This window comes from Mus caroli, unplaced genomic scaffold (genome assembly GCF_978045245.1).
Source record: "Mus caroli unplaced genomic scaffold, Mus_caroli_1 scaffold_15, whole genome shotgun sequence".
In the NCBI taxonomy this organism is placed as follows: Eukaryota; Metazoa; Chordata; class Mammalia; order Rodentia; family Muridae; genus Mus; species Mus caroli.
The window spans coordinates 92330282-92356639 of record NW_028227270.1 but is presented as its reverse complement, the minus strand read 5'-3'; the positions used below and the strand labels follow the sequence as shown (position 1 = coordinate 92356639).

Sequence of the window (26358 nt, the reverse complement as noted above, 5' to 3'; positions counted from 1 at the left end):
AAAGCTAACGAGGCAAATTATCTTTGCTTCTCAAAAACCCTAGGACTTGCACACTGGAAATCCCACTGAAGTTCCAATTGGAATGGGAGATGAATGGTTTCATGAAAGATGATCCTCAGGGGACCAGCGACTCCTGGTTTTGATTAAGCTGACGTTTTTTTCCTATGACAGGCTATAAATAACCATCTTTTGCTTAAAGTGTGTGTGTGTGTGTGTGTGTGTGTGTGTGTGTGTAGTAACTCAAATTTGGACGTTCTAGGAGCCAACATGACCCCAAGCTTCTGCATCACCTTTAACATCATCTCTATCTGCTATCAAGTCAGCCCTTGATATTTGCATCCAGACCTGATTACAATGACCCACACGAAAAATAAAAAGGTTTTAGAGATGTAGATTATTTTCCAGACTCCTAACCAATACGGCCAATACAGATTTTTTTTTTTTTTTGCATTCTTTCTGATTGCAGGTTTTGTGGAATTAGAAACAGGTGGCATGTGATATTCAGGACTGCTGGCAGGAAATTTGCATATCAACAGAAAACAGAAATTTTCTAATCACATAAATCATATGTTGTAATCACGTGGAAATAAAAACTCCATCCTTCCAGTTTCTCTTTGTGAGAAATGTGTTGTTTCAAAGGGCAAGAAAAATCAAACACGGTCAAGGTCAATACAACCTAAATAACCTCTTGTATGGTAAGGATTTTCCACCAAGTGGTTTGGGAAACACACAAATGTATGTTTATTTCCCCAGAAGGAAACAGTTGCTGGAGACCACACAGGTAGATTTTGTTTGGTTTGGTTTGGTTGCAAAGCTGGGGCTAGAACCCAGGCCCTGGCTCAGGCAAGGCGTGCACGGACCATTGAGCTACATCCCCAGCCCTCTTTTAACTCTGTATTTGAGACAGAGTCTTGCTAAGTTTCCCCGGCTGGTGTTGAACTAATTCACTTTAGAGCCTGCTTAGACCTTGAACTTGAGACCCTCCTGTCTCAACCTACTGAGCAGCTGAGGTGATGGGGCCTGTCTCACCAGGCAGACTCCAGTCACGCTTCAGGCCTCTGCTATCAGTTACAAATCATTTCCTGAACCAATGGTTAAACTTCCTCATCTTGGGAGGTGAAACTGAGACTTTATTTCTACCCCAAATGCAAGCAGCAGGGAGATGAAAAGAACATGACTTAAACCAAGCATTGATGTCAAAGAAAAGAAAAAAACCTTCCCTCCGACCCATTCCTTTTTAAACTGGAAAAATAAAATGTGTTTTCCACAAAGTCTTTTTTTTCTTCTTTTTTAATCTGTTTATACTCAAAGCTAGAGGTCTATTTATTTTTAAATGACACACAGGAAACCTCCCAACTGCAACTCAGATTTACATCTGGCTAATCCTGCAAATGTGACTGACCAAATTCATGCTGTTGATTTCTAATGAGTTCTGTGATTTGGGGATAACACATGTGAGAGATGGCGAATTAACTACAGAGAGGCAGCATGCAGCAAGCAAGCTAGCAATCTTGGAGGAGACGAGTCAATTTCTAATCATGCTTGCCAGAAGCTCAGGCTGGGAGAGACAGGTGATAAACCCTGCCAAGAACTTGTCTCCCTTCCCTTTTCCCGTAGACCATTTCAACACTCCATCAGCAAACAGAGCTCAACTTTTCCTCTCCACAATTTCAGAGATCGCAAGGAAAGCTCTGGCCCCCTTGATAGAAAAATGAAAACACTTCGCGCTGCAAAACGCAGTGTCAGTCTCTGAGAGGCCCTTTCCTGGAGCTGAGTCCACTTATAATCAGAAAAGGACAGAGGTGACATTAAAGGACAGAGGTGAAAGGGATTGTCACGAGCATGCTACAGAAATGCACAGTCTAGCGATGTCACCTACAGACAACCAGGAAACCGTAATCAAAATTTCACATACCTAGACACTCCATACCTAGAGATCACAGAACAGTGGACACCAGCTAAATCAAAACAACAAACACACACAGAGATAGCACAAGAATGGACTTTAGATCAGGCCTCTCAGGGCTGAAGAACTTAAATTCTCAGAGCATTTACTCATATGACAGGTAAGGGCCTGCAACCATGACTGTACTTGGAGGGCCTTTAAACCCTGCCCCACCACCCCAATAAAATCACAAATCTCTTCTAGTCAAACAAGTGATTCAGATGTCAGTAAGCAGCTGAGAAACCCAGTTCTGAAAATACACCCTAAAGAAGCATGTCTCTTTATTGAATCCTCACAGATATTTAACTTCATTGTCTTGGGCTGGAGAGAAATCTCAGCCATTAAGAGCACTAGCTGCTCTTCCAGAGGACCTGAGGTTCAAGTCCCAACACCACATGACGCTCACAACTGTCTCTCAAGCCTGTTCCAGGGGATCTGACACCGTCACACAAATATGCATGCAGGCAAATCATCAATGTACATAAAAATAAATACATCTTCTTTTAAAAAAATTCATTGTCTTTTCTGTCCCAGAAGATGATGGTCACCAGTTCTGCCCCCAGTTCCTAGATAGACTTCATAACACAGAAGCAGGCAAAGTTTACACTTCTGCACCAGGAGACTGAAGCTGGCTTAGTATGGATGAAAGACGCCAATGGAAGTACTGGAGCGATCCAGGTGATACACAACACACTCTCTTATGAATGTGAAGTGCTTCACAATGTGTTGCCATGTTAGACAATGACAAACGCAACACAGGGTGAGCAGAGACTCAACTGTTAGCATCTGTACACCAGTGGTTTGCTTGATTCCACTAGCTTGGAAATCACCTGGAAGGCATGTTACACCAGCCCAAAGCCAGAATCCTGAGAGCCTAGGCAGGGGATGGGTCTAATTATCTTCATTTTTTTCAATTACCATTTGCATCTCTAGCTGCTCATCTGTGCTGTGCCTGCTGCTGACCTTCTGTGCTTTGGATTTAACTCCCTGGCTGCGTTTGGACAGCTGAACATTGGCTGCTTCCTACATAGGAAGGGCTTAACTATGACTGCGGGCTACTACACTGGGCAGAAGAAATAATACTTACATTTACAAAAAAAAAAAATAGGTTCTCTTCTTTAAGGGACTCATATGGGGAAAAAGCACTGTGGTTAGGATTAGCAACGGAAAAGCAGAGTGACCTGCCTCCGCAAAGGTAACCTTTAGCTTAAAATTAGGGTTTAATGAATGCTAATTTAAATGATGCATGTTTTAAATTACCAAAAGGTACACACATGAATACATAAAAGTAAAGTATTATGACAGAAAAAAATACACATATAAATACATAAAAGTAAGCTACTTTGAGAGAAAAAAAAATTTTAAGACACCCAAAATAAATAGCTGTGAAGAGGAGAGGAAGAAATAGAAGACCGGGACTTTAGGGTAGACTAAGCAAAAGCAAGGCACAGCCTGGAGTAACACACACAATCATGAAGATCTGACATCTAGAAACCCTCCCATCCAGGAAAAATTTCTTACCTGAGCGTGCTGGGTGTGAAGGCTTCTGCAGTCACGTGGGGGTGCTATGAGAGAAAGGGAAACTGAGTTACACACTGTAAGAGGAACCAAGGTCCTTACAGGGTCTAACACTTCCTGGCACTTGACTGTTCTAGAGTCACATCAGAGACTCGCTGCAGAGTATTAACTCTCCAGATCCTTCAGCAAAGCTAGGAACCTTCAGCAAGGATGGGTACAGCTCCAGTCTGGCTGCTCTGAGCTAAGGCATGGCATGTAGGCTATGTAGCCATCCCAAGCCTAGACTTTCATGATCTGGTGATAAATTTCTCCAGAGTGACTCTCAAAGCTAAGAGGACTCCACTTTACTTCTGAGATGCCATGGGTATGTGTTTCAGAGGGGTTGCGGAGGGGGGTGACACAGCAGTGGTGTGATGTGCCCTAGTGCATTTTTTTAATGTGTATGGGTGTTTTGCCTGCATTATGTATGTGTACCATTTACATCCCTGATAGCCATGGAGACCAGAATAGAAGAAGGAGTTGGAACTGAGGTTACAGATAAGTTACGAGCTGCCACCCAAGATGCTGAAAATTTACCCAGGATCCTCTGAAAGAGCAGCCAGTGTTCTTTGTCATCCAGTTGTCATCTGTCCGAGCCTTACCTTAGCGATTTATGTAGCTGACTTCATTTAGCCTTTAAAACAATTATGTAAACCTAATGTCAGTAGGGCTGGGGAGATGGGTCAGCTGGTGGTACTTGCCATCCAAGCATAAGAACCTGCATTCTACTCCTAACACCTAGTTGGAAGGTGGGCATGGTAGCATGCTCTTGTAATAGGTGCTGGGGAGAGGACACAGGCAGATCCCTAGACTTACTGACCTGCTAGCTTAAGACTACTTGGTGGAGTGCCAGGAGAATCAGAGACCTTGCCTGAAAATCCAAGGTAGAAAGTGCTGAAGAATGACATCCAATGTTAACCTCTGGCCTACCCAACTTAGCACTGCCAGCAACAAAGGGCTCTAGAGCTACATCGGAGGATGTACAAGAAACTGTTCCTGTCACAGAAGTAGCAATGGCAGTCACAGCTGGTGACCTCAGAGATGAACTTCCTAACAGCACTTTGGGTACCAGGCCACCACTGTTATCACATCAAAACCTTAGTGAACATTGACTCTAGGACTTAAAGAGAAATGCAAGATTCTATTAAAGGTCAAGTTTGTTTTCTGTGCCCAGGCTTATCTTTCTAAAACTCTGGTATTTTATGAGCACATGTTTGATTACAAAATAATTACTCAATAGAGTAGAGAACAAAATCAGCTAGTGACACTTTTACCCAGGCTTGGATATACACACTTAGAATCCCAGCGTGGAGAGGAATTAGCAGAGGGATATAGAATTGCAAGGTCATCCTTGGGTACTTGAAGTGTTTGAGGTTAGCCTGGGCTACATGGGCCCCTGTCTCAAAAAAGCAAACAAAAAACTTACATTTTACTTAAAATCTGTATTTGCCTTTCCCTGATATCCCCCTTTAAACACATGCGGAGTTCATAACAGCAAGTTTTTCTTGACACAGAAGGAAACTTGGAAGTTCTGTTACCCTTCACATTTTTTGGTAGCTATACCATAAAGTCTTTATTTTCTGAAAATCTAATTCCAAGAAAAAAAAAGTTCTTGGCAATTCAGGGCAGATTCAGCTATTTCAGGGTGATTTTTTTTTTCAGGGGAAATAATTGTCTAGGGATTAAAAATGGACAGTATTCCTCCTGGGCCTGGATGGTGGTACATCTTCAATAGGTGAATACACTTCAGAAAGCAACCATCAAGATCTTGGGGGCTCAAGGTCATTTTTCTCTCCTTACTGGGCTATATACACATAATTGGCAAAGCACATTTATCCTGTGACTCGGGCAGCAAGAAAACTAGTTGGTAGATCAGCAGTCATAACCAGGCCACACCTGCTCTGGCTCCCTGCAGAGTTAAAATAAGTCCGCATTAGCAGCCTCCCCGATTAAGAACAATTAATATCCTGAGATGCCAAAAAAAAAAAGAAGCTTGGGTAAATAAAATGGTTGCTACCGCCACACACAGCAGAAAATACCAACTGTGCACATGGTAGCAGCTTTCCAACTTCCCATTGACCTTAGGGTGCTAATGAGACAGATCTGCAGAGACCGCATGAAAAAGCAGCCTGCACTTAGCTAGCCCTAACTCAAATTCAGACTCTTCTCCCTCACCACAGCAGGAGGGCTTCGCTAATTGGGATGTGCAGGAGCCTTGGCCTGAAATGTGCTGCCTTGAGCACACCTCAGGAGAGTCCTGGGCTCTACACATATACAGGCACTTAACTGAATGGTCACACACGTACGCATGCACACACGCAGCCACACACGCAAACATCTAAACATATATGCAAAAACACATTCGCACAAACACAAGTGCACACTCAAACACATTCTCCATACCCACTGTTCTTTCTGCTTTCTCCCCCAGAGACCGGATGGACATAATAAATGTAGTTTTTTATATTAAAATATGTGATTAATTGGGGGGGAAGCAGGTGGAGATGGGTTTTTTTTTTGTAAGCATAAACCTCCCCCATAAGCCTGGTGGTAATGACCACAGACAGAAACAACAAAGGCTCCTGGTGAAAGGAGCCCCTCTAATCACATTAGCTTGCAGTTCTAAAGGAAGATGGTTGCTCTGAATCTCCCTTTATACACAGCAACTTCAAAAAAAAATCCCTATTTTCTTAGTACATCTTTATGGAGGAAAGCGTGCATGTCTTTGAAGGTTCACACAAAACAAACAAGAGTCTTTACAAGACCTCCCTGACCACCCAGGGAGAATCAAATAGTAATTTTTTTTCCTCCAGTAGGCCACCCCAGGATACCAGGAATAAAAAGGAAAGAGAGGAATTCATCAAGTAACCAGGATGTGCTTTTCAAGTGTGGCTATCAGACTGTTTTAATCTAAATATTATGCTATAGTTTTCACTCGCAAAGCCCACAGAAATCTACTGATCCATTTATTGGACAGAAGTTGCTTTTAAGTCACAGAAAAACAGGTTAAAATCTAGGAAACGGCGGAAGAGAAGATGGAGGAGTTGGGGGTTTTTTTCTTGTTCTTTTTCAAATCCTGAGAAAGGAGCAGAGGCTTTTAACCATGGTCATTATTGGAGTGGTGGAGGGATGAGCAGGGGGTGCTGAGGCCCTCAGATGAACTGTTCAGTGGTTGCACGGATGGAGGCATGAGAGAGTGGAGCTGGCATAGCACCACACAGAGAGCTAGGAGCAGGCAGAGTGTGTCAGAATCTTAAGGAACACTTAGAGTCTACACATACTCACATGGACTCCGCTGCTTGTGTCTCTCCACAAACTCTCCATTTAGACCAAATGAAAAGTGGAGAAGGAGCCTTTCTAAGTTCCTACAGTTTAAGTAAAGGTCACCTGTACCTGCTTCAGCTGCCAGTTTACAGATGGTGTCGTGTGTGTGTGTGTGTGTGTGTGTGTGTGTGTGTGTGTGTCCCTGTGTGTTTCCATAAGAGTATGGGTGCACATATACTGGAATGCCTCAGATGTCATTCCAAAGGAGCTGTCCACCTTATTTTTGACATGAGACTCTCTCACTGGACTAAGACTTGACAAATACAAAAGGCTAGGCCATGGACCTCCATCTGTCTCTATGTCCCATCTCCATCCCCATTATTTTTCGTGGATGTTGGGACTTAACCAACTGAGCCATCTCACAGCCACATAATGGGCTTTTATTTCCCTGAAATGATCTGCTGACCTTATCTCTCTACAGACTATTTTTGACAAGAGCTAATTTCCTGCCTCAGTTTCTCATCTGATAATGCAGATAAGAAAGTGAGCAGTGTTTACTATTGTAAATGGTAGGTAAACTGAGGCTGTTGATTAACTGACATTGTTGACAGATGTCAGTTGACTCAAAGAGCAAAGACATCACTAAAACTTCTTAATATCTACAGCTGAAAATACACATTGAAAAATATCTCAGGATTTTTAACTAATATGATCCTTTAAATAATCCAAACACGAGGGAGAGAGAGAGAGAGAGAGAGAGAGAGAGAGAGAGAGAGAGAGAGAGAGATGTTGGTACAGCAGTGGTGGTGCATATTTTTAATCTTGAGAGGCAGAAGCATGTGGATCTCGTATGTGTTTGAAGATAGCCAGCCTGGTCTACAGAGTGAGTTCTAGGACAGCCATGGCTTCACATAGAGAAACCCTGTCTTGAAAAACAAAACAAAACCAAAAAACAAAACAAAGCCGGGCGTGGTGGCGCACGCCTTTAATCCCAGCACTCGGGAGGCAGAGGCAGGCGGATTTCTGAGTTCGAGGCCAGCCTGGTCTACAAAGTGAGTTCCAGGACTGCCAGGGCTACACAGAGAAACCCTGTCTCGAAAAACCAAAAAAAAAAAAAAAAAAACAAAAAAAACAAAAAGAGAAAAAGAAAAGAAAAATCCAAATAAGTCTAATCATTGTATAAAGAAAGAAAATCAAGTCCAAATGAAATAAAGGCAAAATAATCACACTATTAAGAACAGAAATGTCGCCGGGCGTGGTGGTGCACGCCTTTAATCCCAGCACTCGGGAGGCAGAGGCAGACGAATTTCTGAGTTCGAGGCCAGCCTGGTCTACAAAGTGAGTTCCAGAACAGCCAGGGCTATACAGAGAAACCCTGTCTCAAAAGAGAGAGAGAGAGAGAGAGAGAGAGAGAGAGAGAGAGAGAGAGAGAGAACAGAAATGTCCCTTCATGCTGAACTTTAATGGATGAGTTGGTGGATAGGTCCAAAGGTGGGATAAAAGACGGATGGATGGGATGAATAGATAGATGGATAGATTCATTAACAATTAGACAAGACAAAGCGGCAACCAGCTAAATGATCGAGATGTCATTGGCAATTCAAACCCTGAGTGATAAGAATCCTAGCCTGCTACATACATCCCTTGTGGTTTTATATACCAGACAGACAGGCAGACAATCATTTCTTTTCATTTTGAAATAAAATATAGATCAGGAAAACCTATCATGCAAAAGAATTTGAAATAGTATTCCTTTTCGACCCCAGGATTTCTTCAGTCATTTAAAGTCCACTTGTGTTGAAAACCTTTTCGTAGAGGCAGCAGCTTGACTTAACCTTATGAAGCCTATTCATGCCACAGGTGTGCCTGAGAGGCAATACCACATGCCAATCACAAGCCCGTCACCCCAGGAAGCGTACAGACGGACCATTCTTGTGAAGAGCCCCCAGCGCCATGTCAACTCTTGCTCTTCTCCTCCAGTCTGCCATCTCCATCTGTCCCCACATGTATTCAGCAAAGTGCAGCAGCGCCAGCATGAACAGCCCCATCACAGAAATAATGAGCAGAATTAGAGAAAGGCAGATTTCAAAGCGGTTGGTTGACACTTAGAGTGGAAGGGCTCTGGATTGCAGGACCCATCTATTCCCTCTGCTCTCTAAGGCTCAGTCATGTCACAGGGTTCAGACGGGGAAGGACTTCACACAAGGACCTGGAGCATCAGAACATTGTCCAAGGATGTTTCCTTACTGGGCTACAAGACTGATTAGGTACAGCTTCAGGAGACATTCTGCCACTTCGCTATCCCAAGTCCAAAAACATCATCTCAGGGCTGAGGAGATGGCTAAGTTGGTAAAATGTCTGCCACACAAGCAGAAGAACCCCAACATTTAAATCCCCAGTGCACCCCTGTAAAGGCTGAGTGTGGTAGGGCATACTTGCAGTCCTACCCCTAAGGAAACAGTCAGGTGAATCCCTGAAGCTACCGGCCAGCCAGGGTAGGTGAACCAATGAGCTCCATCCATGTTCTGTGAAAGACCAGGTCTCAAAAAAACCTAAGATGGAATATGGTCGACTAAGACACTCTGGTCCCATGCACACATATGTACATGTAATGCACACACATCGATGTGCATGCCACAGTCACATACACCATACATACAATCACATAGAATACCTACCTTTCTCCACTCCTCTTGGACTGTCACTAAAAAAACATGATCTGGGTAGTATGTCAAAGAGAAAATGAATGGTGCTGGATGCTAGCTGGAGCCAGAGAGACGCTATGGAAAGCTGATTCACAGCAAGGCCCCTAAGCTCAACAGCCACAGCGGTGTTCTCATTACTCACAATCTCAGTCACCAACAGTCTGAATACATTATGTTTAGAGCCCTTCAAGAAAAAAAAAAAACACTCCAATCACGTAACTTTCATTATTGCAGACTCTTGTAATTGTTCTACCTTATTATGGTACGCTTGTTGATCATTTGCTGCCCAATTTGTCAGTCTTATGATAGGCATACAAAGGATTCAAGAAATCACAGAGTTTGTAAAATGTATCCCATGTGGTGTGGGAGGGTGCAGGGCTCTTTTCCCTAATCATGTCCAGCCTTTTTTCTATATCGAGCTACAACATGAGTATTGAAGGAAATCATGGGACTTCTCTGTAGCACAGACTCCTTCTGGATGAAGGAAATAATTGTGCAAATGTCCCTCCTTCAGAGCTCACCTGTGGCCACCCTACCTAAAATCGCTCTCACAGTATACCTCTGCCTCCACATTACGCATTATTTCTTTATATTTATCGTTATCTGACATTAATTTTTATCTTATTACCATTACTCTTCAATCTCTTTGTCCCAAAGCAATATCTCCTTAGCGCAGAAATTGTCTTTGCTCTACCTGTACATTCTCAGGACCTAGAACAGTAACTAATATAAATAGGTAATCAGAGACGGGCGTGGTGGCACACGCCTTTAATCCCAGCACTTGGGAGGCAGAGGCAGGCAGATTTCCGAGTTCGAGGCCAGCCTGGTCTACAAAGTGAGTTCCAGGACAGCCAGGGCTATACAGAGAAACACTGCCTCGAAAAATACACACACACACACACACACATGCACACGCACACGCGCACACACACAGAAGGTAACAGTAATTAGTAATTACTCAAAAAGTAACTGGTAGGCACTTCCCATATCAGAACTTACTGATGCTCTCCTTTCACTCAGACAGTGTTTTGTCCACCCCCAAAACAATAGGACAGTTGCCCTTCATTAGTCACAAGGGACTGGAGCCAGCACCTTTTGCATAAAAAGTTCCAGTTCCTGATTTTAATCCTCAATGCCATCTTCCCATATCCTGTAAATCATCTCTGGGTCACGACGAGCCCTAAACATAGCATAAGCACTATGTAAATAGCTGATGTTCTCCATTGTTTACGGATGATAACAGAAAAATCAACCCGCATAAGGCCAGGGCAGACCTAATGCACTCTCCACACTTGGTTGTACTTACGGGCACAGAAGGCAATCTGCACCATGTTGTTCTTGGCTTCTGTTCTGCTAGCTGAGGTAACTCAGGACCAGATCCCAGAGCAAGAGGGGTGTTCTGAGCCATATTTGCAGCTGGCACACTTAGCAGTGCAGGCAAGAGTGTGAAGAACAGGAACTACATCCAAGCAAGGGATGACTGAAGCTTCATCCACAAAGGTAAAGACACTGCTAGGGAGCAAACGTGCCGAGAACTGAATGTAGGTTGTCACCTACATGGAAGAGCTGGAGCTATCAGGGAACACACATCTTCTCCTTGTAGCCATAAGGGCACTCCTGCCACATATAGTTTAAAACAAAGTTCAAATTACCCTAAGAAAAATTGCACTGGACATGGGCGTGAAATCCAGGTCAGAATCCTTCCTGCTGGAAGATATGTGCAGAGCAGACTTGCTGGTCAACAGCAAGACTAACAAGCTCTTACTAAACAGATTTTTGTGAAGGTAGCAAACAGAAAAAATAAAAATCTTGCAATGACTGTCTCCTACTGTTTTCTGTTGCAGTGACTGAATGCCACATTCTGGGGAGAACATAAGGAAAGAAGGGTTTGGGGTTTTGGGGTTTTGTTTGTTTGTTTGTTTGTTTGTTTGACTCACAACTGTGAAGGCTAGAAATTGCAGGAGCACAGACTAACAGCTGCAGAGGACCTAGCTGCATCAGACAGGGCAAAGAGCCTGGCACACTACCACATCGCAAACCAATAGCTGTAGCCCCTCCTAGTTCTCCTCTAAAGCCACTAAGGCATCATGGGAACTCCACCCTCTAACCTCAGCTAATCCTAAAGACCTCCCAAGGCTCCACTTCCGAATGTCATTAATGTCATTAACACATGAATTTGGGGATTACATTTCCATTAAGTGAATGTTGGGGGTAATGTGGGTAAACAGTAACTAGGATGTTTAAAACACTAGTATCTCCTTTCTCTCTCCATTTAGAGATCCTCCTGTCTGCGCAGAATGAGGCTAACCACTAACTGAGCAGTGTGCAGTAACGACCTCCACTTTTCAGATTTGTTTGCCATGAGTGAAACTTCAGTTCCATTGCAAAATCATACCTGAGCTAAAGCCTTAAGTTCCCATGTTACTGCAAGACTCGGTATGATGGGAAGCTCCCAGGGAGAAGTCGCTGCTCCCATTGAAGGTTCTATAAGGTTGATTAACTGCTTAGCATCTCAGTCAATGTGTAGAAGGTGCAATGCAGCAGGTTCTAACTACAAACTGTCTTGGACTATGCTGAGCACTTTTACCCCCCTCCAATAGCTTCTCTGTGTTGACTCTATCATCCTCCCTTCACTGTGAGCGACTTACCTGACATACCTTCCAAGGGAAACGAAAAGTGTCTTGGCTTATGACTTTCTTTGCTCTATTACTATAGAACCCTCGTAAAACTCCTGCCACACCGGAACATGGAATTGGGGGTAACCTGAAGATGTGTCCCCAGACCAGGAGTACACACACATATGGTTCCAGAATAAAAAATTTCTCATTTCCTTTCAGGATTCTATTCTAGGATTTCTCCCAAACTGAGACATTTTTCTCAGCAAGAAGACAGTAAATATAGTATAAGGAGCAGTACTAATAAGCAAGTGTCAATACCACTAACGGTGGCACGCATTCCATAGATCGAATGCTCTATCTAAACTACAGTCCATTATCTTTATAAGATAATGCATATGAAAATTAAAAACTTTTTTTTTTGTAGCCAGACCTGGTAGGTAGTACACAGCTATAATCCCCACAACCAGGAGGTAGAGGTAGGAGGACTGGATCCAAGATCATCTCCATCCACACGGCAGTCTGAGGTACACGAAACCTTGTCTCAAAAAACAAATGTGCCCTTCCTTCCCCTCTCTAGGTTAGCTTCAGCTTGGATCACGAGTGAGATGTTGAAGTAATCCCACCTCCTTGAATGGTTTTCAGTTACAGGAAGGAGAAGAGGGAGACTGGGGACTGTATACAAGAAACAGGCCGAGGAAAGAAGAGGGAGCCAAGGAAGCAAAGAGAAAAGAAAAATGGACTCCGAGAATAGGGCCACAAATGAAGTCTGTACTCTGTTCACAGTGACCATCTCAGACACCTGAATGTCTCCTAGCAGAGGGCCAGGACACAAAGGGCAGATGATGTCAGCCGTTTTTTCCTTTTTCTTAAAGTGCAGCAGTAGCATCTAGCAGAATATGTCCACCCATCTATCTTCCCCCTCTGGATCCAGTAGCTCTCCTCCTATCTATCACTGGCAACTCTGCTCCCGAGGGCAATCCTCACCCTTCCATCCTCTATTCAGCAGCAGCAACAACAAAGACATTTATGGGGGCCTGTCAACATGCGTCCCTCTGTGAGACACTGTGCAAACCCAAGCCGTGAGACTGGATTTCATCTTTTAAGGAACTTCTCAACAAGATGATTGTCTGGCTTTAAAACGTTGACCACCAGAAAGGTTCATGCCCTATAAAACAGCAGGTCTGTGGCTCTGGGGACAAAGAGCGACATGTAGTATAAGCCACCATAAATCAAAGGGGGTTTCTTTCACACTCTGACACTGACTGTGGTGAAAGCAGGAAGTGGATTTCTAAGCCAGTGAACCCAGGTCTTCTGAGAAATGCCTTCCATGTTCCCAGTTCATTTAGTGCTATTTTTATTTACTTGGTGGTAGCCCCCCACCCCAATCTTGAAACAGCACGTCCTCTTATTGAAGACAGTTAAACATAGATCAATAAATACCTGAACCATGTGCTACTGACATGTGTATGTGTGTGCGTGTACGTGTGTGTGTGTGCATGTGTATGCCCAATTATGTCCTGGAATGACTGGGCCACAATGTTCAAGTGCAAAGATTATTAACCACAAATTAGAAACCAAACTGGGGTTCAGTGCAGCCTTCCTACTGATAAGTGAGTATGTAAGAAGTTAATTTTACAAGATATGCCCATCTCTGTATTTTAAAATGCAAGAAGCTCATGATTATTAGTGTTGAAAATGAAAAAATATCTGAGAGTTTCTTACAGGGAAGTTCAAATGGCAGAAGAATGTTTGAAATTTTCTGTCTTCCTGAAGATCAGAAAAGCCTTGCAGGCTAATCCGTTCTCCCTCAACAAAGGGCATCTGCAAGGCGTCATCCCCTGAAAAGAATCATTCTGACAGACCTAATGTATTCTTTTCAGAAAAGCCTGTTCAGAGGACTCCACAGAAAACGCATCACTGGCCCCGGGATGGCGCCCATCTAAACCATTCCAGCCCTTTATAAATAGGTAAGGCCAACGCATCTTCAATATATTCCAGATATCATATTGAGCAAGGAAACAGGAATGATATCCCTGAATGGTATATACTTTTCACACTCCCTTGGTGGACAGATATTAAACTGATATTTGAAAGAGTTGCCACACTTTCAAAGACCATCTCCCAGGAAAGCCACTCAGAATCCTGTTCGGTCAAAAATGTCCTTAAGTTGAGAAATTCTAAACAGTATCAGTGATATAATTGAAACGCGTTACCCCAAGCAGACGTACAGCATGGCACCTTTGTAATAAGGCCTCTTTCCTCCTGGAACTTGGTGCATTTTGTAAACAATCTCCCATGCTGGGAGAATATGGTGAGAAAATTGGAATATAAGGAATGTTAATAACTTGTCTCAGGTCACTGGTCAGCTTCAGTGATAGATGGCGATGTAAATGACTAATTCTAGCCCACTGATCTAACACATTAAGCATATAACTTTCAATTAATAATTGGGAGAATTCTTCTATTTGAGGACATGACTGAGGAGGCTCTTTATTGGCTATTCTGTCACATTCTGGGTTTGCTCTTTTTCTGCTTCCATTGCAACCTACCCTTCTATCAGTGAAGGCAAATAACCATTTCCACACAAGGTCACCATGCGCTCCTGTGTCTTCTGGCATAAGATTAACAAAGCAAAGCAAAGCGCATGCCCATAAACAGTGGTCCAGCCTAACCTTTCCCAGCATGGGAAGCAAGAAGGTTCTCTAGAGCCTGTCAGAGAAATTCTCTTTGCAACAATCTCATCATCCCCAATCCTCAATATGCATGTGTGTTTTACGGAAGTGTGAACATATATACACAGGTGCCTATGTTTTTGTGTGGGTGTGGATGTGCAGACCAGAGGTTGGATCTCTTCCTCCATCTTTTCCTTTCTCATTTTTTGAGATTAAAGTCTCTCACTGAGCCAGGAGCATATAAATTTGGCTATGCTGATTAACCAGCGAGCCCAGTGGCTCTTCATGTCTCTACCTCCTCAGTGCTGGGATTACAGGCAAGTGCTACCATGCCCGACTTTTACATGGGCACTGAGAATTTGAACTCATGCCCTTATACTTGCCAGGCAAACACTTTACTGTCTGAGCAATCTCTCCTGCCTCCTTCATACATTTCCTTAAAAAAGAGAGAAAGACAAAAAAAAAAAAAAGAAAAGAAAAAAGAAAAGATAAAGAAAAAAGGCCGGGTGTACGCCTTTAATTCCAGCACTTGGGAGGCAGAGGCAGGCAGATAGGCAGATTTCTGAGATCGAGGCCAGCCTGGTCTACAAAGTGAGTTCCAGGACAGCCAGGGCTACACAGAGAAACCCTGCCTCGAAGAGAGAGAGAGAGAGAGAGAGAGAGAGAGAGAGAGAGAGAGAGAGAGAGAGAGAGATGTAATTTATATTTATTATGTGTGGGGTGGAGGTAGGGTTGCCTGAGAAGGCCAGAAGAGGTTTTCAGATGCCATGGGAAAATTTGTGAGTCACTTAATAGAGGTTGAAGTACTGGAATTGAACTCCAGTTCTCTGGGAAAGAAGTAACCACTCTTTATCACTTATCCATCTCTCCAGCCCCATTCATTCATTCATTCATTCATTCATTCGGATGGCTTAGATCAAGCTGGCCTAAAACTAACTCATACAGGTCAGAAGAGAGCATCAAATTACCCCTGAAACAAGTTACAGAAGGTTGTAACCTACCATGCTGGCCAACTAGGCTATCAGAAAAAGCATCCAGGGCCCTTACCTCCTGAGCTACCTCTCTAGCCCAATCCCTGCACATTCTTGATAGGCAAGGGTCTCCTCTTCCCGTTATTCTTCTGTATGTTTTTCATTTATTTTTATTTCATGTGCATTGGTGTTCTGCCTGTATGTGGGTCTGTGTGAGAGTATCAGAACCTCTAGAACTAGAATTATAGACAGTTGTGAGATGTCATGTGGTTACTGGGAATTGAACCCAGGTTTTCTGGAAGAGCAGCCAGTGCTATTAACCTCTGAGCCATCTCTTTAGCCCCACTCTACATATTTTAATTGTCTCTTCATAGACAGCATTCATACTTTCTACTTGCCTTGGCTCCTTAAACACATACTCAAATGATTACGATATTCACTGATGAAAAGAAGGTCATGGTGCATTTGGTCCAAACCTGCCACTCCATCTGCACGGTCAGCTGAAAAAGCTACACCCAACTTCTCTAATGATTCTGGGACAAAATTCTCACTATTAAAAAACAAAAGCAAACAAATAAGCCTACTCCGTTGAATGTTTCAGTTGTGAGAACTCCCACAGCTGAGCTGGACTCTCACATATGCATTTGTACATCTACACAATTCAATTCTGTACCCTCGATTGATCTATACAAGAAATAAACCTTCTCTGAACAAACAAGTCTTCCCAGAGTTGGGTAGCATCCCATTAGGCAACCCCCTTCATGGCCTCTGCTCTATGCTCACAGACAGAGAGCTTTTAACCCTTTGTCATGGAACATGGATTACACTTCCTTCACCATCTGAACAAAATCTCTGACTTGGTACTGTCTAATTATCAATTATGTCATGCACACAGAGATAATGATAACATCTACATAGAAGACTAGGAAAAGAGAGAAGGGTTAGGGACAGATTCACCAACCCAGCCTAGGGTAGTAGGGATGGAGGGTACCTAGCATCCTCTAAAGGTCATGCAAGGTACCCAAGTGGAAAGCTCCGCATGACTTGTACTGTTTAATCCATTAACATCAGGTTCCTAACATTGCATTTGTTCTGTCCGGACCATCTCACTTCAGTTTGTTTATTTTATCAAACACTCTCGAAGAACTAAAGCTAAACCCACTTTTTCTCTTCCTGACTAGAGATTTATCTATTCGAAGCAGGACTGGACATATCATAATGTGATATTTCATTCAGTGCATATTTTTGGTTACATTTATTTACTTAATTGTTTTATACACATGCCAGGACATACATGCGGAAGAGATATCAACCTGTAGGAAGCAGTTCTCTCTTTCCACCACGTGTGTTCTGGGGATGAGACTCGGGTCTTTAGGGTGAGCAGGAAAGTGGTCCTGACTTCCTGATCCATTTCTGCAGACCTACATACATAATTTAGATTTTGTTTAAATAGATTTCTTGATTAATCCACGTGTATCTGATTCAGTTTCTCAAAGGGTCTCCAATTCGGAGAACAGAGATTTAGATCAGTGTAGGTAGAGGGTTTGCCTAGAATGTTAGAGAGCCTGGATTTGATTCCTATCTCTGCATAAATCAAATGTAATGGCCACACCCATAATCCCAGCACTCCTGAGGTAAAAGCATAGAAGCAGAGGACCCTAAATTCAAGACCTTTAAGGAAAAACCAAAACATACCAACCAACCTATGATCCTGTCAATAGCAATGTGTCAATTAAGCATCAAAAAAATACACTGTGTGCAGGTTGGGCACACAGTAGGGCTTCCCAAAAGTATGTCGTGTCAGTACTGGCAAAGTCATGACTTAGATTTGTGCTTGGCTCTAAAACAGGACGAACCTCACCTGAAGAGGAAGTTTATCTCTCTGTCTGTTTATCCCCACAAAGTCTAAACAGGCGGTCAAGCTGGGAAACCAACCGCAAATAAACCACTCTAAACATGTCTAGAGGTGGCGGGGGCGGGGGTGTCTTGGAATTCCTCCGCCTATCAGAGTTACTCAGCCCAGTCCCTTAGCTCTCAAGTTATAAACACTATTAAACAGCACTGCATGGTTTTACTTAAGCTAGGGTTTGTTTTCAGATTAGACTTTAACATTTAATAAATTTCCCATCAGAATATGGTAGAAAACGGAGTGTTTTTATTTTGAGTACCAAAGTCAAGCTGTGTTGGTGAATAATGGTTCCAGCCATTATTCAGTCCCAAGGAAAGGTCAAGACTCTTGGATTCCCCTAATCCTCTTTCTGAGGCTGGCATTCCTGGGAATTCTGGAAATTTACATATTCTTTCTCGACCACAAAGCTGTCACGGAGCTCCAGCCAAACTCTTGTCACTGGCCTCCAGATTCAAGCTGATTTATGTATATGCCACTGAGGCGAGAATTCACCTTGGAGACACCCGGCTTTGCAATGGCAACCCTCCCATAGAAATTAAAGCAGCCCCTTCCTTTCCTGAAGGTGAGGTGGTACTGTTTCTCCTCCTCTCCCACCTCTCCTGCTGCAAGCCTGTAAATTTAAAACTCGACACATTAAGGAAAAGAAGGCTCAGGCCCCTCTGGATCCAATCCATTTTTAAGTGTGCTCTCGGAGCTTGGCCACTTTACAGATGTTGGAGGAATGAAATATGAGGAGAGAAAGGGGAGTCTGACATCAGCCAAGAAGCAGATCTGTGGAAGGGGAGATGCTGAGAACAAATATCAAGGCAGGATGCACCATGCAAACTAACCAACCAGATGGATATAATGCTGTAGAAAAATAGACGGCCTCTCTGTCCAATCTGAAGGTAACAGGAACTTGCAATTGGAGGCAAGACAGGATTGGGTGGTAGAAGGCAAGCTAAGGGCTCTAAGGCTGTTCTTACTTTATCTTTATACTCATTATGACTACACGGACCATGTAAGTAAGGAAGGGTGATCTTACATGAAATGTAAATATAATCTCACCACACTGCCTGAATTCTGTCTTCCTGCCTCTATGAATCTGAAAAAAAAAATAAAATAAAAGTGCTCCATCTTTACACAGGCCCACTCCACATCAGCAGCCAAGACTCTTGTGTGCCACTAACCCATGAGCCTGGCCAATCCTTGGAGACTTTAATTCTGTAGTGATAACTTGGACAGTATAAAGGATAGAAGGGTTGGGGACAAGAAACACTTGTCTACCTCACACTAATATAAGCAAAAGGAATAAAGAAACCCAATGCCCAAGTCTTATTTATACGCACGTAAATAATAAAATAAAATAAATCAAATGACCAAGCAAGCCCAAGTGTGATTCTTTGGACCCACATGGGAGAAGATGGCTTTCAAATTGTCCCCTGATCCTTATGTATAAGGAAAAAAATTATTAAATTAGAAAAGTCTAGGGTTTGGGTCCATGATAGTGGTCTTGCCTAGTATGAAGGAAGCCCTTAGTTCCTCCTACCCGTGTTTAACAAAGAATCAACTAACAAAAATGTCAAAGAAGATAACGGGAAAGAAATGAAAACAATGTCAGATTAATATCTAATAATGGGTCAGATACTCATAGGTACTCAATAAATTATCAAAATTAACCTTTTAAAAAATTAATAATAAGTACCCTTATCAGAGGCAAAGGGGAGGGGGGTAAAGAACTCTGGGAGGGACAACTGGGAGGGGGACGACATTTGGGATATAAATAAATAAAATAATTAATTTTTAAAAAGTAATCAATAAATTGAACTTTGTCTCTCTCCTGCAGTAGGAATGTGAGAAGGCACCCATCAACTATTACCACGTAAGCCGCCCCCAAGACCATGACCCAATGGCATGAGCAATGGAAATAGATGATGATGCCCAACAGTTAAGACAAGTCACTTCCCAAGTAACAGGTGCTGTCATCCTCTGCACCAGTCCTTGGCACAGGGAGGCCAGAGGCAAACATGTGAGCTCAGAATGGTGGCGCCACATGACAACCAGACAACACCATGAAGTTCTATAAAGAGACAGCGTTGGGGCCTAGCAAACACAGGAGTAGATGCTCATAGTCAGCTATTGGATGTATCACTGGGCTCCCAATGGAGAAGCTAGAGAAAGTACCCAAGGAGCTAAAGGGATCTGCAACCCTATTGTTGGAACAACATGATGTACTAACCAGTACCCCGGAGCTCTTGTCTCTAGCTGCATATGTATGGAAAGATGGCCTAGTCGGCCATCACTGGAAAGAGAGGCCCATTGGACTTGCAAACTTTATATGCCCCAATATAGGGGAATGCCAGGGCCAAAAGAATGGGAATGGGTGGGTAGGGAAGTGGGGGGCGCTATGGGGGACTTTTGGGATAGCATTGGAAATGTAATTGAGGAAAATATGTAATAAAAATATTAAAAATTTAAAAAAAAAGAGACAGCGTTGTAGGTAGACGTAATAAGGAAAATACTTTTGGCCAGCTGCCTTAGCAAGACATAGGATCCAGGCCACGTTTGACCAAGTATGGGTAGTTCTCGAATTCTCTCCGCTCTCTAGTGAAGTGAGGCCTAACTGTGCCTTCATCTCTTCAGTTATCTGTCTTTGCTGACCACTGACCGTAGGCGCAGTTAATGCCTCTCCATTCTTTTCAGAAGCCTTGCTGTTTCACAGGTGTGTCCAAGACTGTATCATTTTACATTTAGAAATAAACGGATCTATTTTGAACTGCTTGGCTACAAAACATGGGACTATCTGAGCTTGGCCAAGTCCTTTATAGTTTTCTCAGGTTCCTCTACTTAAGAGAAATTAAAATTTAATCTTCTCATTGACCCATTTTAATTTTTCTTTTAAGAAAGGGAATCATGCCGTATAAAGTTGCATGGTGCTGTCCAATGCTGTCACACAAGAGGATGCCAAATGGACTGGGCATAAAAGGATCAGGCTTCCTCCTACAAAGTCTTGAACAAAAAGAGCCCCCCTCCCACCAAGATAACTCAAACAGTTAAGAGTGACTCTGCACAGCTCTGGAAGGTTTTGTTTCTTAGATTACCAAGGTGATTCGCTTTCTGTAAACAAGATACTAAACACCACTTTTTTTCTTTTCCAGAAAGCGTCATTTAATTCTCTGATATATCCATTCTGATAAAACACTTTTCGTTTGTTTTAACTTTATAATTATAAAGACACACTATTCTTGTTACACTCCATAATGATGTCTACCCAGATTTGGTGGTGGGAGGGGGAATTTGAAATATTTGACCCCGACATGTATAATCTGAAAAGGAAATAGCATCATATACCATGAGCCATAGGACGAAGTTTCAGACCATATCTGCAGTGTGGGCTGTATCCATAAAGCTGTGGTGTGTGTAAGCACACACTGGTATTTATACAACAAAAAATCACTCCCCAAACCATTTCACAGATCAAGGATAGAGGACTGTAGGAGGCAGAGCAGTAGAACAAGGCCTTTAGAATGTTGAGAGGAGGAGCAGGGCAGTGATGGTGCATGCCTTTATCCCAGCACTTTGGAAGCAGAGGCAGGCGGATTTCTGAGTTCCAGGCCAGTGTGGTCTACAGAGTGAGTTCCAGGACAGCCAGGGCTACACAGAGAAACCCTGTCTCAACCCACCCCCCACCCCCCACCCCCGACCCCAAAAAAATAGAATGTTGGTAATTCTCTTTAAAAAAAAAGTTCTTGTACAATATCCTAATTACATCCTCAACTCTACTCACAATCAGAGAACAAAACAGCAAACTGTGTCTTGATGTCTTGTGGCAGGGAGGTTTCCTCAGTTCTCCACAATAGTGAAGCATGTTCTATTGACATGACACAGAGAGAGAGAGAGAGAGAGAGAGAGAGAGAGAGAGAGAGAGAGAGAGAGAGAGAGAGAGAGAGAGAAGAGAAGAGAAGAGAAGAGAAGAGAAGAGAAGAGAAGAGAAGAGAGAGAGAGAGAGAGAGAGAGAGAGAGCGCAAGGGAGCTGGGGGAAGCTGGCCCCTCTATGAAGATGAGGAACAGTTGGGAGCCAAGGGCCACCTGCAATGACTGAATATGTACGAAGAAGAAAGGCAATGGGAGAGGGCAGCTTTCTCCTTGAAGACAATGTCTTGCTCAAGCTGCAAAAGAATTCATTGCAGGGCTCCCTCAGCAAGCTGAACCTGCTTAGTGCCTTAGTTCCATTGCCTTACAAAACAACCTTGCCCCCTTTTTTCTTACCCTGCTAATGACAAGGGCAAACAGAGGGGCTGTTTCACTTTCCTCCCTCACCCCACCCCATCCACACCTCTCTACACCATCACTCTTGGGCAACTTTCTCCTTTGAACTCAGTTTCGAGTTTTGCATAAAAGTCTTCTGCCCAGAGTGAAGAACCAAGAATTGACTGGTATTTCTCCCTAAGGATTTAAAACAGTCTGAGACCCCCTAGCCCAAAGGAACAAAAAGCATAACAAAGAATCTCATTTCTAGTTAGGGCCTCTAAAGCAATCCTGAGAAAAACACAAAACTTGTAAGTGGGGGCCTCTGAGTTAGGATTAGAAAGAAAACGGGAAGCTATTTCTCTTGTCACCCATCAGACCTGCAGTACTCTTTTTGACAGGTTGTCCTGGAAGCTGCAGCTGCGTTTCTCTTCAGCAAAGGCACTGGCTACGAACAATGTAAACAAATGTTTACATTCTGCATATCGCTATTAGTTTTGCTCTCTTACTGGGCAACAATTCTGAGACACTTGTTCTTCGTTATCAGAACAATAACTGCCCATCTGAACAGCTACAACAGGCTCCTGTGCCAATATTTGATGAATAAATTATGCTGAATCACTTTACACTGGGCTCCTGATCTATTTTCACTCGCACACACACACACATACCCCTAATGCAGTTCTTACTATTACACGCCTTTGAAGGTATTTATTAATTAATTTATTTATCTATTTATTAATTTATTTGGAGATAGGGTTTCAGCATGCAGCCCTGGTTGGCCTGTAATTCTGCATACAGCAGCCTCTATCCCCCCCCCCAACTGTGGGATAAAAAGCATGTACCACCACACCCAGGGATATTTTATTTTAAATGTTTTTGTTGGTTAGTTAGTTTTGAGTTAGTTGATTGGTTGCTTTGAAACAGGGTTCTCGACAGACCTGGCTGTCCTGGAACTCACTATGTAGACCAGACTGGCCTCAAACCCAAGAGATCCACCTGCTCTGCCTCCTGAGTGCTGGGACATGCTCCATAATGTTCAGCAAAGGTTTTGGGAGAGGGGAAGGGGAGGGACACATGAAGGTACACACGGCTGGGGATATCCATAGAGTTCACAAGAGGGTACTGTATACTCTAGATTATAAGCCACCTGCTGTGGGTGCTGGGAACCGAATCCTTTTTCTAGAGCAGCAAAAGTTTTTCTAGCTGTGTTAGCAGCGGAGACATCTCTCTCCAGCCCTGAGGATTTTCTTGTAAACCAAGGCCTCTCTGATGTAAACTCTGCTTGATTAATTAGCACCTACTCTAGCTATTGTGAATCTTGCTCATCTTTTGTGGATCCCTGATAGGATCCTTCATCCTGCACACTCTGACTGAGGAAATCTTACTGCTAGTTATCATTCTGTCACGCCAATATAAATTTGTTCACCTGTACTCTTGTCAACCCCTGTGTGTGTGTGTGTGTGTGTGTGTGTGTGTGTGTGAGTGTATGTGTGCATACATGTGTGCACTCAAGAATTTGGGTATGTATGGGAGAGGTTCATGTGTACATGTATGTAGAGGTTATCTTCAGAAAGGCCAAACACCACCTCTGAGGTAGGACCCACTCACCTAGAGATTACCAATTAGGCAAGGCTAGCTCTGCTGCCCCAGCACTGCAGATTACAAGCATGTACCACCATGTCTAGCATACTTATGCAAGTTGTAGTGACTGAACTCGGGCACTTCCACTCCACAGTAAGTACTTTATTATCTGAGCTGTCCTCATAGCCTTTATCCATACCTTGAATGCTTTCGATACTCGAGAATGCTCTCCTAATTTGCCTGTGGCCCCCTTGTTCTTCGAAGGAACAAGGTTGTCTTGCCTCCTGCTTTTCTCTCCTTACCATACACCAGGCAATCAGCCAAAGCTTCTTGAATGAATGAGTGAACGAAACCAATGATCACGAGCCATGGCATTTGAAAACGAGCTTTGGAACCAGTCAACCATGTGCTAAGGTGATTTTCCTTCGGAGGTTCCAAAGGCTTCTTAAGCAATTCCACTAATTAAAAGGAGAAAAATGACTTGAATGTGGGGAAAGCAATAAATACGAAGGAATCGCCTCGTGTTGCACTTGGTATGTTTAAGAAATAACACTTAATCAAATATGACCCAGTCATGAAAATATGTAGGATAAGATTTTGGTCTACAGATCTCAGAGTTCCATAGTTAGAGGTCAATATGGCCTAGGCTCACGTGGACAGATTTCGGTTTCCCTTTGCTATGTAAAGCTGTTGTGTTTCAGAGTATCCCAGAATACAGCAGTGAGGTGTTTCTTCTAGATGAGCTTCAGTAAGGATACTCTCAGTCCTGCACTGATAGTCAAGAGCTCAGGGCACAGCAATAGCCACCTCCCACCCCCACCACCCCCCATGACAATCACCCCTGACCACAGAGCTCAGAGCACAGCAACAGCAACCTCCCACCCCCACTCACATGACAACCACCCTTGGCCACATGCAAGCCTCTCTGTTCACCCATGAATGCGTTCCTCACCGACATTTTATACATGCCACAAGGTGGAAACACATGAGAAGTAACCAGAATACCGGAGTGAGTGAGTCTTCTACTCTGCAGCTGGGCCTGTGCACAGAAGTGCCACCCCTCCCCCAGTGACAGATGGGCAAAATAATCAAAGCCTGCTGTAATATAAAACCAGAAAGAAAGAAAGAAAGAAAGAAAGAAAGAAAGAAAGAAAGAAAGAAAGAAAGAAAGAAAGAAAGAAAGAAAGAAAGAAAGAAATCAACCCAGATACAATCCAAGAGACAGAAAGACAACTAACAGGCCTAAAATTGTAGTATTCTGCATGAATAGTTTATTGTGGGAGAAATACGTATTATTCAACCTGGTCTCAGAATGTCTCTTGGGGACGGAGGTGGTCTTCATTTAGGAAAATCTCTCTATGAGCTGTTTGAGGGCAAGGGGAGGCAAGAGAGAAGGAAGACAACCTTTATGGACCGGCCTCTTATAATGGTATGGAAATTTGAGAACAAAGGGGGTTGAGATGAGAGAGAAAAAGAGCAGGCAATTTGCAAAGCCACGTCTGGGGATGAAAAATAGCCCTGCTAGCCAAGAATAGCGGGATGTTTACTCTGCCATTTAAAATTATTCTTAGTCCTGGGATTTTCACTCTTGACAAATGTGGGTAAAATCTCCACACCCATAATCTGTTGTGTGATTTCGACTCTTTTATCCAGATTGCAGAAAGTCTGTGTTTGAGTGGGCACAGCCCCCAGAGCAGGGGCTAGAGGAAGAAATAAGACACGCTGAGGAAGAAAGGGGCACAAAAGGAGACCTGGTCAGCAGACCCTGGGAAGACAAAGAATTCTTCACAGAGGATAGTAGAATTTTACATACATCCAAAAATGTATGAAATCAACATGTAAGGAAACAACATCCTAGAGGTCAGCAGCTGGACTCCAAGGTACAGTGTACATGGAATGTGAGTGCAGAGGTGTTATGAACGCATGAAGACACGTGTGGCTTATCATAAAACGTGTCTGTATCATAAAAATGAGGCGCTCCTGAGCTCTGGGAGCCCGCTTTGCAGGATCTGTCCCCTTAGATCCTTTTCTTTGGGTATGGTCACAAATCCACCAGACCCTGACCTAGATAATAAAGAAACAGGGGCTGATAGTTAAGTGGTAGAGAGCCTGCGTAGCAGATACAAATTCTGGGTTCATGGCTTAGTGCCACAAGATAATTTTTTAATTTGATTAATTGTATATAATAATTGTATACATACTTTTGTCAGAGATGTAGTATTTGCATAAAACTACAAATTAATCATAAAGAAGCTCTCTTACGTATAAAATATGCAGACAGGAATGTCTCATGTAATTACAAGATTGTTCTTCCCAATCTGTGTATCTGGGCTGTTTTTTTCCTGTCCTTAGAGCTGCACTGGCTATTCTCAGTATTTTAACTGTTATTCTGTGTTTAATGGGTGGCATGTGGCTGGTGGTTGGGTAAGCACAGGGCCACAGTTTCCTTTATAGACCATGATCCTAAGTTACATCCTACATCCATCACACACTTGAGGCTGCAAAGGCTGGGGTCCTTTATAAGAACACTAGATATCTGCTCACCAAGTTGCTTATTTTCATTTTGGTGTGGGCTGGTGGCTTTCTTCCTGAGATTTGAAATGATGGGACAAATGAACTGAGATGCTTACCTAGAAGTAAATTACAGTGTTTATGCAACTCTTCAGCAGAGTACCTTACTTGTTAATATGTGTACTACTAAAATTCCCTTCACAAAAAAAAAGAACTTTTGTTAAATGACTCTATTGCCTGATTCCATTAAATTCAACCACAGCTGATGGTGTCAAAAGCTGGCAGGGAAATGGTTAAGATCTCTACTTCTGTCCTTAATTATATTTAAATTAATTTTAGCATGCAGACTGAGTATGCTCACAGAGCTATGGAATAATCCACTGTTCTAAGAACCA

General features: G+C 43.0%; 1 pseudogene across 1 annotated transcript in view; it reads right to left on the bottom strand.

Annotated features, from left to right (window-relative positions):
• Window positions 1-26358, bottom strand: part of LOC110308020 (uncharacterized) — a 173916-nt pseudogene that overhangs the window by 60516 nt on the left and 87042 nt on the right. Inside the window, exon 3 of the transcript XR_015045353.1 lies at window positions 3467-3510. The product of XR_015045353.1 is annotated as an uncharacterized LOC110308020 (transcript). The remainder of the gene's footprint in view (window positions 1-3466; window positions 3511-26358) is intronic.